At 47.1% G+C, this 12528-nt stretch overlaps 1 protein-coding gene across 1 annotated transcript in view; it reads left to right on the top strand.

Annotated features, from left to right (window-relative positions):
* DCTD (dCMP deaminase) overlaps window positions 1-12528 on the top strand; it is a 231273-nt gene that overhangs the window by 160134 nt on the left and 58611 nt on the right. The window lies entirely within an intron of this gene.

Below are 12528 nucleotides of genomic sequence, written 5' to 3'. Positions count from 1 at the left end.
TCTGTGTGTATAGGGATGTATTATGCTATGTGCTGGACCATTTTGAGCAAAACAACGAATCTGTCAGATACACTGAGTTCATGCAGGTGCTATCCTCCAGCCTGGAAGTCAGTTGGACGACAGTGAGTTCTAAGGGGCTAAAATTGATGATGTTACACGGACTGCATTGCGGTCTTTTCTTAAGGTGTGGTATCCATGTAATACCAGCTACTGAACAATACTCCCATGGTATATAAATGTCAGTCTGTTGCCAGCTGTTAGTATAATTTTTGTTTTTGTTTATGACTCTTACTGGGTTGTGTTCTAAAAAGCTCTGACTATCCTAGCTCTCACTTCCCCGTCTCATTCTTGTGTAATATATCTAGTTTAAAATAACTGCGTTAAGTTCAATTAAATTAATTTAGAATTTAATTTCCGCCCTACCCTTGATTAAGAAAATATACGTATAACACGATGCATGTTCAACAGAGTAGTCTTACTTAGCTAAGATTTACAGCCGACAAACGCACACCAACGACAGCAAAAACATTATCAATCTTATATTGGACAGGAGTGCTGTCATCTGCACGACTCCATCCAGGGCTATTCCTTTGATTAGTGACAATCTCTCCCCACTTCCTCCAACTACTACCTTTTATATTCTAACAACAACTTTGCCACATAGCTTTCTCGCTGTCTTCTTGGTTAACCTTTAACAACATGCCTGTCTCATCTGCAGTCTTCTTATCGAATCACCTGCCATGCTTATACCTTAATTATTATGGAAGTGACATGTCCTTGCCACATCCGTAGTTTCCTTCCTACACGATCATTTCCCACGGCAAATATACTACTTTGGTTCGAATTTAATCCACATGTGCTTGTCAAATACACTATGCTCCCCTACTTGCACACAATCCTCCTCTGCTTGCACACAATCCTCCTCTACGTGCTCAGATCCATTGTTCAATAGAGTGTATTTACTCAGCTGTGACTTCATCATCTCTATAACTTTGGTTGTTCGTAAATGTAATTAATTCACTATACAGTAAGGAAATTCAGTCTTTTTACTTTACCAGAGCCTTTCTGAATCTAATTTGATTTTCACTAGTTTGTTAAAGGAAAATAAAACAGCAACAAAACAAGACTACCCATTATTCAACAGGCCATTTGAGACTGTGGTAGCCAAGGTAGAGCCAAATGAAATACTGAAGTGAGACTGAGATGCCTGATGTGTTTTCATTGAGTACATAAAAGTACCAAAAGGAACATTCTCAAAGGCCTTTTAAACAGTAAGTCCCTCATTACGAGTGGCCCTTTATTTGATCTGGCAGTTCCAGTCCTCGCAGAAACAGTATCCTTAGGAGTCAGAAAAATCGCCTTTTGACAAGTTAGACCTTGAGGTTCTGGCTATGAATGGCGAATAAGCACATATATCGGATTTAAGGCATTCATTTCCCCTGTTTATTCCTTAATCTTGGCTTCATTTTCACCTTGGAGTTTGGGTGCTTTGGAGATACGTACGGTCCTAATAAGATCAGTAACTCCAGTATTTGATACAAGATTTTGTCTGAATATTTTTTACCTTTGAATATTCCTCATGGGTCAGACTGGATCTGGAAATGTTCGAGCAGTATCCCTGCTTACTGGTAGGTGGTGGTGGTAGGCTCTATATCACCTGCCGCGCTGGATGGGATATGCGCATGCCTTTGTAAGCACCACTCCAGCGTGCTGACGTCAGTTCTTTTCTTCTGTGCCAGTACGTGTAGATCATGAGAGTCCCCCCGCCCCCCGTTCTTTTTTTGACTGTCTTTTTTCTCAACTTTTTTTCAAGGCCTTTCTTCAGATTGGATCTGTTGTGCTAGAAATGTCTCTCAAGAAGCTCATAGGCTTAAACCCATGTGGTGCCTGTCACAGGCAAATGTCTGTGACACACCCACATCTGGTTTGCCTCAGGTGTTTGGAGCGGGACCAAGAGGATTGCCAAACCATGAACTCCAAGGAGCAGAGGGAGCAGTCCCTCAAACTCTTTGATCGCTTAATGTCTGACAACCCTGCTATGCTCTCGATCCGGGTTGCGGAGTAGATCCTGAGACTGCTCTTGGTGCTGCTCCTTACAGTCGTCGTCTCGATCCTGGTCGTAGGGTAAATCACACAGAAAGAAGATGTCTAAGATATCTAAGCTCTCTTTGACTTCTCCATGCTGGTCCAAGTCTTCGGACCTGGCGCGGGAACATCAGCAATCTAGGCCTCGCTCCGTGTTTGAGGCTGTGCCAGGATAGACTTTGTGCCTGGATAGACTCTGTGCCTTCCAGACTTTCCCAGAGCTGAAGGGACGCCTGGCCTACTCAAAAAGTTTTATGAGGCTATGCACCTCATATTAGGGGGGGGGGGGCCTGACCCTTCATAAGCGCCTTCAGGCCCCTCAGGAAAACCTTCTATTGGTTTTCTGCCGGGGGATTTGCCCTTGGTACCAGTCAGTCCCCTTGGACACAGTGCTGGATTCTGAGCAGCACCACCTACGAGACTGGGTCCTTCCCCGACACCTGCCCCAGTACTTTCGGTCTCAATGCTCTGTCGTGGCACAGATCCCATTGTTATACAGGACTCTGACAAGGAGCCAGATGGGCATTGCCCGGTGCCAACCAGTACCATGTCTTCCAGTTCCTTTTTCTTTTAATAGGCCTTTAGGGGGTGAAGATTGAGAGGGGTTAGAGAACAGTTATGATTACCATCACCCATTGGATGATACAGAGGACAACTGGTATGAGAAACTGGTGAAAACCAGTAGTTTGGACACCTCACCAGACACTGGCCTGGTCTCTCCCCCTTCCGTGGCTATGGAGGTGGTTACCTCATTCGCAGTGGTGATGCGGAGGGCAGCTGAAGTTCTTGACCTTGGCAGTCAAACAAACACCTTGACAGAGGTGCTTTAGCTGTAATTTGCCCCTCTGAACCTTTACATCCATTTCCTCCACAAACTTACTGATGTCCTTCTGTGGGCCTGGTACAAGCCCTGCTCAGGGGCCCCTGTACACGAGACAATTGCCCGCTGCCTATGCCATTGCCCCGCTCCCTGGTACTCTAGTTTCCTCAACTCGCATCCCACCCCGGAGAGCTTGGTGGTCCAAGCCTCCACTTCTAGGATCAATCCCGGCCTGTTCCCTACTACTCGACTGGATAGAGAAACCAAAAGATTGGATACTTTTGCTACGAGGATTTTCTCTTCTGGAAGCCTAGCACTATGGTAGGTAAACCTGGAATGCCTATTGGGCCGCTAACAGCTCACTGTGGGATTTGGTTGTGCATCTACCCTGCACATTGAAGATACCTACGATTCATGGTGAGTGAACGACAACATTAGCAGTTCAAAGTGCTACACTTCTGGGTCACCACAGTCCTCAAGGTGTTTACTAACTGTCTGGCCATGGTAGCTGCTCACCTCAGGATGGGCAGTGTTCACATGTTCCTTTACCTAGACAATTGGCTGATCAAGAGCGCCTCGCAGCAACATTGCCTAGCTCACACGCATAACACCATACATCTTCTTCACAGCCTAGGATTCACAATCAGTGCAACCACATCCCACCTCCAGCTCCACCATGTGCAGCTCTTCCTCTGGACCATTCTCGACTCCCGAGTGGGGAAAGCTTATCCCAGTCAAGGTAGAGTGTAAACATTCCAAACACTGCTACCTCTTTTTCAGCCAGATCGTCAAGTAACGGTCAGGGCAGGGCATTTATGGGCTTGCCTGGCTTCGTGGTATCCTGCGTCGCCATAGTTCCTCACACCAGTTTACACATACATCCATTGCGTAGCAGCACAATTGTCTCAAGTGGAGTGTTATTGGGATGATCTAGTGTTAATTTGGTGCCGCACTCATTGCTCTCTGCAGTGGTAAAATGCAAGCAACCTGTTGCAGGGATGGCCCTTTCTCGATCCAGTTCCGCTGGATACCATCACCAGGGATGACTCACTCACCGGCTGTGGAGCGCACCTACAAGACATCAGCATCCAAGGGGTATGGACACCTGCAATTGTCAACCACCTCCATACTTTTGCGACTTACAGTAAAACTCTTGTCTTCTTTGGGGTTCACTATCATCGTGCCAAAGTCGCACCCCACCCCTTCTTGGATGCTCCCTTTTATCTGAGGCATTCTGGAAATGGTTTGGTTTTGTGCTTTTGCCTTGGGATGAGAGAGTCCAGGGCATTAGATCCTGCTCTTTTAGCCTCCGTCTTGGATTTCAGTGAGGTTGACTCGGAGGCAGCTGGGACTGATAGCCTCCTGCATCTTGCTGGTCGAGCATGCCAGGTGGCATATTAGCCTCTGCAGTGGGATCTGAAATCCAGTTGGTACAACATCAAGGGGACTGTTGGACTTGGCCTTTTTTGCAGGGTCATCCCTGAACTTTTTGCCTTCCTCCTATATTTTTTCTGACCTTTTGTTGGCTTTTTTTTTACTCTGGGCACTTTACCACTGTTGATCAGTGCTAAAGTGCAAATGCTCTCCCTATTGTAAACTAATGTATGAATTGGTGATTCCATAATTGACTGGTTTGGTTTACTTGTCAGACCCTAGTACAGTGCACCAGGATTGCCCAGGGCTTGTAAACCAAATGCTGCTAGTGGGCCAGAATGGGCAGTTAGATTATTACATTTTAGAATCTTAACTGACTCCGGGAACATGGTAGAAATTCGAGTTTAGTATGCCTGAACTCAGAATGATAAAATGCATCTTTAGTGAGGTTGGTTTTAACATTCTGTATTTGAAAGTACCACTTTTAGAAAGTAGGTATTTTCTTGTCTAACTATCCAAATCCTGCCTCTGCTAGGTTATGTATTCCTTGTCTGGAGTTTGAGTGACAGGGCTGGGGGATTCCAGGAGACAGGGTGAGTCCGCCCAGTGGTGAATAGAGAGATCTGCATCTAGATGGGAGGGAGGAGTTGCACCTGGGACCTGAATAGGACTGTGCCTTCCCCCCACAGTGCTGGCTCCACCCCCTGTGGTGCGTCTGATGTCTCTGCCCTGCACTCTGAAAGTAGGGAAGGAATCATGTCAACAGAGTGCTCCAGGGCTGTGCCTTTCCTCCACAATGCTAGCTCCACCTCCTGTGGGGCGTCTGATGTTTCTGCCCTGCACTGTGAATGGAAAGAAGAAGTCATGTAAAACGAGGGCTCCAGAACTTGTTTGGACTAGACAAAGGCCCCTCTGTCCTCAGAGGACAAAGGATTTTGGGGTATAAATATTGGGACTCTGATCCCAAGAAATTAGATCACTTTTGGACAAACAGGAAGAAAACTTTACTTAGGAGAGGACCCTGAAGAAACTGAGGAGAGACTATCCCTAAGCTGAAGTGCTGCTTGGGGGATTGGCCTGCAGTGGTTGCCCGACTGACAAAGGAAGGAGAAAGGAACTTTGTGTACTTTATTTTTAACTTGTAAGGATCTCCGAGGGCTTGGAACAGAGCTTGCCTCCTGCTGAAGTCTCAGGGACAACAGACTTAACCCCCAGCTCCCCAGAGTGTTGGAAGTGTCTGCTGCTGGTTTGGGGCCTTCTGAGGGACTGCGTGTCGCAAGGAGCTGGAATCGCGACTCAAGAGAAAGTAGTGTGTCGATGCTGCTGCCGTCACATCTTGGATGTCGCTGCTGTAGCTGTCATATTGCACCGCATCGAGAGAAGCGTCTCGCAACGCAGAGGAAGCGTGTCGCTGTTGCTGAAGTTGCATCTTGGATGTCGCCGCTTTGCGGTCATATTGCACCGCATCGAGAGAAGTGTCTCGCAACGAGGAAGAAGCGTGTCGCCGTCGCTGCTGCTGCCTTCGCATCGTGGATGTCGCAGCTGTAGCTCTCGTATTGCACCTCATCAAGAAAAGCGCCTCGCATCCCCGGAGAAGCGCGCCACTGTCGGAGCTGCTGCCGTCGCATCTTGGATGTCGCCGCTGTAGTTGTCACATTGTGCGGAAGCCTCTCGCAACGTCGGAGAGGAGTGTCGCAGCTGAGGCTGTGCCGTCGCATCGCTGAACCAGGGTGTCGCCGCTCCGCTGCAACCGACGCATCGGATTGAGAATTCTCGTATCATCGGAGAAGCGTGCCGCAACTGGAAGATCTTAACGTCTTTATTTCTTTCCACCGGAACTTTGCTGCATTTCCATCGCTGCAACATTGCTTGTTGTTTAAGCGTCCTGCATCGAAAGGTACATTGACTTAAAGTGTTGCCACTTAAGAACTGAACAGAACTAAGTTAAAACTACCATCTTAAGTATAGCATTGTGGATTTTTGGTGTTTGTGGTCGTGTGTTAAGCCTATATAAAGAATACTTATTTTTAATATACAACTGTGTGGTGTCCATCTGTAGTGTTGTCACTTGCTTACTGTATGTGATCACAAATGCTTTACACACTGCCTCTGAGATAAGCCTGTCTGCTCGTGCCAAGCTACGAAGGGGGTGAGCAGGGGTTATTTTAGGAGTGTACCCCCTTACCCTGACTAGAGGCAAGGGCCCCTATTTGTCACAAGTACCTACCTGTGCCAACTAGAGACCCCCAAATCTAACAGGGACCTTTCTGACAACGTTTTTCAGAGGAGACTGCTAAGACCTGCCATGGTGGTTACTGGAATGCAATTGGGTCATTGGCAGGCCTCGCCTCTCTCTCTTCCCCACCCAGAGCGGGCAGTGATGACTGATGCATCTCTTCTGGGTGAGGTCAGCCATTTAGAAGATGAGTAGATCAGAGACCTCTGTTTCCCCTGCGGAGTCCCGACTCCACATCAATCTTCTTGGAATGGAGGCCATCCATTTAGTAATGAAAGCCTTCCGTCCTTCAATGGGAGGCCTGTACAGGTGCTTACAGACCACACTATTGTCATGTGGTTCTGCAAAAAACAGGGTGACTAGGGTTGTGTACCCTCTTCTAGGTATACCCCCTGGCTGAATTGTTGAAAGCTAGGGCAGACAACCTCAGCTGTCATCACCTAGCAGATCATGAATAGCAGCTACACCAGGAGAGGGCCCTAGGTCTCTTACACTCATGGGAAGAACCTTGGTCCGATATATTTACCCCACCTGAGAACGTGCAATGTCAGCACTTCTGCGTGCTGGAGTTTCCAAGGCGTTTCTTGGTCTGAGACACATCCTGCCTCGAGTGGAATTCGGGACACCTGTATTCCTTTCTGTCGATACCACTCCTGCCCCGAGTTCTCAAAAAGATGAGGACTGACTAGACTCAATTCATCCTAGTGTTTCTGGGTCGGGCACAAGCAGTATGGTATTCAGAACTACTGGGATTAGGCATTTGTCCTCTGATCAGACTGCCCCTCCCGGAGGACATGCTGCCACAGAAAGAGTGCAGGGTTTTATGACTGGGCCTTCGTAATCTTCACTTTCAAGCTTGTTAATTGAGTGGAGACAGCTGAACACCTTTGATCTTCCCCGGAGATGGTTGATGTCGGCTTGCCAGCCAGGTGTCCCTCGAAGAAAACTGTATACCCATGTTGTTGGAACAAGTTTGTGGCTTGGTGCAGTGCTCGCCAGATGACCCCATCCAAGTCAAACTGTCTGGTGTTTTATTTGTTCAGTCTCTTGCCCAGGAAGGCTTTGCTGTGGGCATGGCTGTGGGTTACCTTTCTGCCTTCTCTGACTTCTTATGGTTGCATTATCTTTTTGGGACCTTAATCTCGTCCTAACTTATCTGATGTGCACGTTGTTCAAGCTGCTTCGCAAGTGTCTCCTACGGCTCCTTACTATCAAGCCCCTGTTTCTCATTGCCTTTACTTTTTATGGTGTATATGTGAGCTTCAGGCTCTCGGTGTTAATCCACCGTACATTTTCTTCTTTCCAGACAAACTGGTTCTGCGGACAGAGGCATCCTTTCTGATGAAATTTGTCACTACAGTCTACATTTGCCAAACCACCACTCTGCCAGTGTTCTATGCTTTAGGCGTTCCAAGGAGGAGAGACTTTATCGCTGAGACCCCAAGAGTGCACTGAGCTTTTATAAAAAGTGCACCAAAGACCACTGGGTGGACTATCTGTTCTCTGGATTGAAAAAAGACAAGGCGGTGCAGAAGAGAATGGTCTTCCAGTGGATTGTGCTCTACATAAAAATCTGCTACGCACTGACGAAAACAATTTTGGAAGGACATGTGTGCTCTTTTTACAAGAGCCAAAGCTCCTGACACTGCATTAGCTCTCAAAGTCCCTGTCCTAAACATCTGCCAAGGTGGCTACGTGGGCATCCCTTCATACATTCACAAAGCATTATAGTCAAGCTCACTGAGAGGGGAATTTTTCTGGCTCTGTCCTGTAGGACTTTCTGGTTTGAGTTCATTCACAGACCACCCTCCAATAGGTACTGCTTTGGCATCGATTCAGAATGTGAGGAATCTGCATCTAGAAGTTTATATATGTCTTAAGTCCTACCAATCTACGAGCACTCTCAAAACAAATCTTGAGGAACTCAACAAGACACTGAATGAATTTGAATTGTCATTAAAGCAAAGCAAATTCCATAAACTTAAAAAAGACACTGCCAATTGTAGCCATGAAAGGGTGTATCTATACATCGGGGAGGATTATGCATCAACCAGAAGAAACCCAGGCTACAACATAGACAGCGACCAATCGGATACGGGCTCAGACAGCTCAAGCTCCAGTATGGGAATTAGGGCCATCAACAGAGAAAGGCAAAACTATTGAAGGGGATATAAACATGGACAATGTGGTAACTCAGGACCATATCAGGGACCCCAGTGTACCCTGGACCTTTCTTCTACGGTCCACCATCACACATACCAACACACTAGGCCCCCGCCTACCCATAGAACACGCAAACAGGAGCCTTGAGTCAATAACCCAATAGTAACTATGAGCCTTTTTTAGGTTCGGGCTGACCAAGGGGGAGAACGAGGAAGAGGAATCTGGTCCAGTGGGCTTCGGCTTAGGACCCCACCAGAGTGTAAAGAGGAATCTGGTCCAGTGGAATCAGCTCAGGACCCCACCAGAGTGTCAACCAGGAATATGACGAACTCCCACAACAACCAACCGGGTCAGAGCAACCATCGAGCCTAGTTGTTAATCTAACAGAGACCCCACTAACTAAATGCCAGATTGATATCCTTGAGAAAGGTCTAGGATTTGTACCCACAGCGAAACTCGACAAGTTCAAGTTAAGCTTGGAACCCAATGAATTTACTATTCAATACCAAAACATCTCTGTACCCTGGACGTTAGTTAGCATCCGTCTAGTAGACATGAGAACATGATTTGCTGGAAAAATATACTATTTAATTCCAGACCCACCCCCTCTCAATTTATGGTTAGATGTGTGTTCTCTAATGCCTTACTATCCACAACAAACCACTGTTTTTAACTGCAAGCAGGAGAAGCCGGGCAGAGTTCAACTCGGCATATCCAATGATGTCTGCCCCACTGAGAAAGTCCATCCACTCACACTTGAGAAATAAATGCAAACAAAAAATGTGCATCCCACTAAAGGAAAAGGAGACTCTCCTGCTATGCATCACAACTTACAACAATGTCTTACCAAGTGAGTAATATGTGCCAATGCGTATTGATGATTTTAAACAGTGGGACCACCCGTTTGCCAAAACTGATGTTCTCTCACAGAAGTGGTTGCAGTCTAAGAGACATGTTGGTACATACTTGACCACATATACCTAGGGATAGGTTGCCCGGATAGGGTTGCATTTCTCCTCTAAGGGGACACCACCCCTGTGGCAACTGTAGTGTATGCCATTTAACACATATGACTAAGACAATCACTTTCAACAACAATACAACATGGTAGATGCAGCATTTCACAAACTGCAACTCGGAACTGGTGATTTACATAATCACCTGCCCTTGTAACTTGCATTACATAGGGATGAACACACGCAAAGTGAAGGCAAGAATCTGCAAACACCAAAGTAATCTCAGATGCCAACACGCAGTAACTAAGATGACACCACATTACATTGAATACCACCACACAGTAAATGATCTATGTTGGGCGGTCCTCGACCAAGTTAACCAAGAGTCCCAACTCTGAGAAAAACAGTGTTGGGGCTTCAGACTATAGTCTCATGTTGGGGGCCTGAATGAGAATATCCTCTGGGGTTAGATCTTATGCCACTTGACTTTCCTTTGACATACCTTCAGGACACAGTAGGACACCCACATAAATATCAATACATCGATTTATTCTATTTTCCCCTTTGTCTATACACCAGCCGATAGCAGGCATGTACTGACTGGCAAGAAATTTTGAGCATTAAACCACGGAATAAACATCAGTCGAATTCCGCCTATCATCAACAATCTAGTTTAGCCCATTTCTCTGTGTAAATTTTTTCATCCCTCACATTCAATTTGTAAGGATTTCACCCACTCCAAATTATAATTGAGGCTTTTAAAAAAATTATAATCAATTTTAAACCATCCTTTTTCTTTTACCGCCACTGGGCAAGAACTCAGGGATGAGCAGTTCTCAGGTTTGAGATAGTAAGTCTAGTCTTCTGACTCCTCTAGGGCGCTTACGGCGGCACATTTCATGATATACGGGACCAGACACGCCCCTCGGACATCTTCGGAGCCAAGGGTGGATGGGTATCCCCAAGCGAGGGAGTAGCCTTAAGGAACTAAGTACAATGGAGCCGAGCAGAAAGCTTTTCTCGGCTTCTGGGACCTAAGACTAACAATGCGATTCTTCTGCAATAACTACCAAAGCCCCCAGAAAAATATGTATATTTTTATGTACAGAGTGTGATTACACTCCTCCCCCGTTTGGGCTCATGGTGCCCGACTGAGGCTAATTACATTTATGTAATGTTGTGTGTGTTTTGAATTGTTTTAGGTGTGTTTATGTATATTACTCACAATATCTCTCATGGTTTGCCCACTTTCTGATATAAAAGAACTATTTCACCGTCTTCTCACAGTGCATGAAGTACAAAATATAAAACTGAAATGAGGTCCATGGGGCGTGCATTTTTTAATTCTCTTTTTTTTTTCTCATACCATCGTAGATAACAAAAGAACAGACCAATTAGGTTCTGTATACTTTATCTATACTTGATCAATCTTTATACTCACTTGGGAACAAGGTATTTGATGACTGAAAGAGTGATAACGGGGAGTAACCCCTTCCCTGTGATGAAAAGCCTCATGGCTCGGTCACCAGACGTTTGTCTGTTCAGTTTTGGAGCTCGAAGCCCCAGGAGGGTGTGTTCTATGGTCTCCGGGATGGGGTACCCTAGAATCAGTTTCATCTGCTAGAGAATCTTTCCAGAATGGCTTGATCCAGGGACAGTCCCACCATATGTCGGAAGTCCCTCATCCTCATTTTTTTTATCACACCAACTAGGGGATCCAATAAATAGTTTTCCCCACTAGCCAGATATTTTAAATTTTTTTCTACATAAAGGTAAAAAAAATAAACCACTCCAACAAAAAATGCATTCTGGATGAGCACAGATGCTATCAATCAATCAGGACATTTGTTAAGCGCGCTACATACCCGTGAGGGTCTGAAGGCGCTGGGGGGGGGGGCAGCTACGGATCGAAGAGCCAGGTCTTTAGAAGTTGTTTGAAGGCCAGGAGGTCTTGGGTCTGCCGCAGGTTGGTGGGGAGGGTGTTCCAGGTCTTGGCGGCGAGGTGGGAGAAGGATCTGCAGCTGGCTGTTGTTCTTCAGATGCGTGGTACTGTGGCGTGGTCCGCAGAGCGGACCTTGCGGGTAGGGGCGTAGAAGCTGAGTCATTTGTTGAGGTACGCTGGGCCGGCGTTGTGGAGAGCCTTGTGTGCGTGGATGAGGAGCTTGAAGGTTATCCTCTTGTTGTAGTGTAGGTCTCTCAGGTGGGGTGTGATGTGGCTTTGGCGGGGGATGTCGAGGATCGGTCGTGCCGAGGAGTTCTGAATGCGTTGCAGCCGTTTCAGGAGCTTGTTTGACGTTCCTGCGTAGAGGGCATTTCCGTAGTCCAGCCTCCTGAAGATGAGGGCCTGGGTTACTGTTCTTCTTTCAGTGAGGATCCACCTGAAGATTCTACGGAGCATTCGTAGGGTGTTGAAGCAGGAGGAGGAGACGGCGTGACCTGTTTGGTCATGGAGAGGGTGGAGTCGAGGATGACCCCCAGGTTGCGTGCGTGGTCAGTGGGTGTTGCAGCGATGTCGGCCACCAGGATTCGTCCCATGCTGAAGGGGTGGAGCCGAGGAGGAGGACCTCCGTCTTGTCAGAGTTCAGCTTCAGTCGGCTGTTCCTCATCCATTCGGCGACAGCCTTCATTCCTTCGTGAAGGTTGATTTTGGTGTCGTCGGCGTAGGAGATGATGTTGAGGTTGTGCTGGTGGGCGACGTAGATGAGGAGTGCCATGTATATGTTGAACAGTGTTGGGCTGAGGGAGGACCCCTGGGGTACGCCGCAGATGATCTCGGTGGCGGTGGAGCTGAAGGGGGGGGAGGCGTACGCTCTGTGTTCTGCCAGAGAGGAAGGATGTGGTCCAGTCCAGGGCCTTCTCTTGGATCCCGGCGTCGTGTAGGCGTGTTCATAGTG

The sequence above is a fragment of the Lissotriton vulgaris genome, chromosome 3_1 (genome assembly GCF_964263255.1).
Source record: "Lissotriton vulgaris chromosome 3_1, aLisVul1.2, whole genome shotgun sequence".
Taxonomy (NCBI): domain Eukaryota; kingdom Metazoa; phylum Chordata; class Amphibia; order Caudata; family Salamandridae; genus Lissotriton; species Lissotriton vulgaris.
The sequence above is the reverse complement of the archived record's forward strand: the minus strand, read 5'-3'. Positions and strand labels throughout refer to the sequence as shown.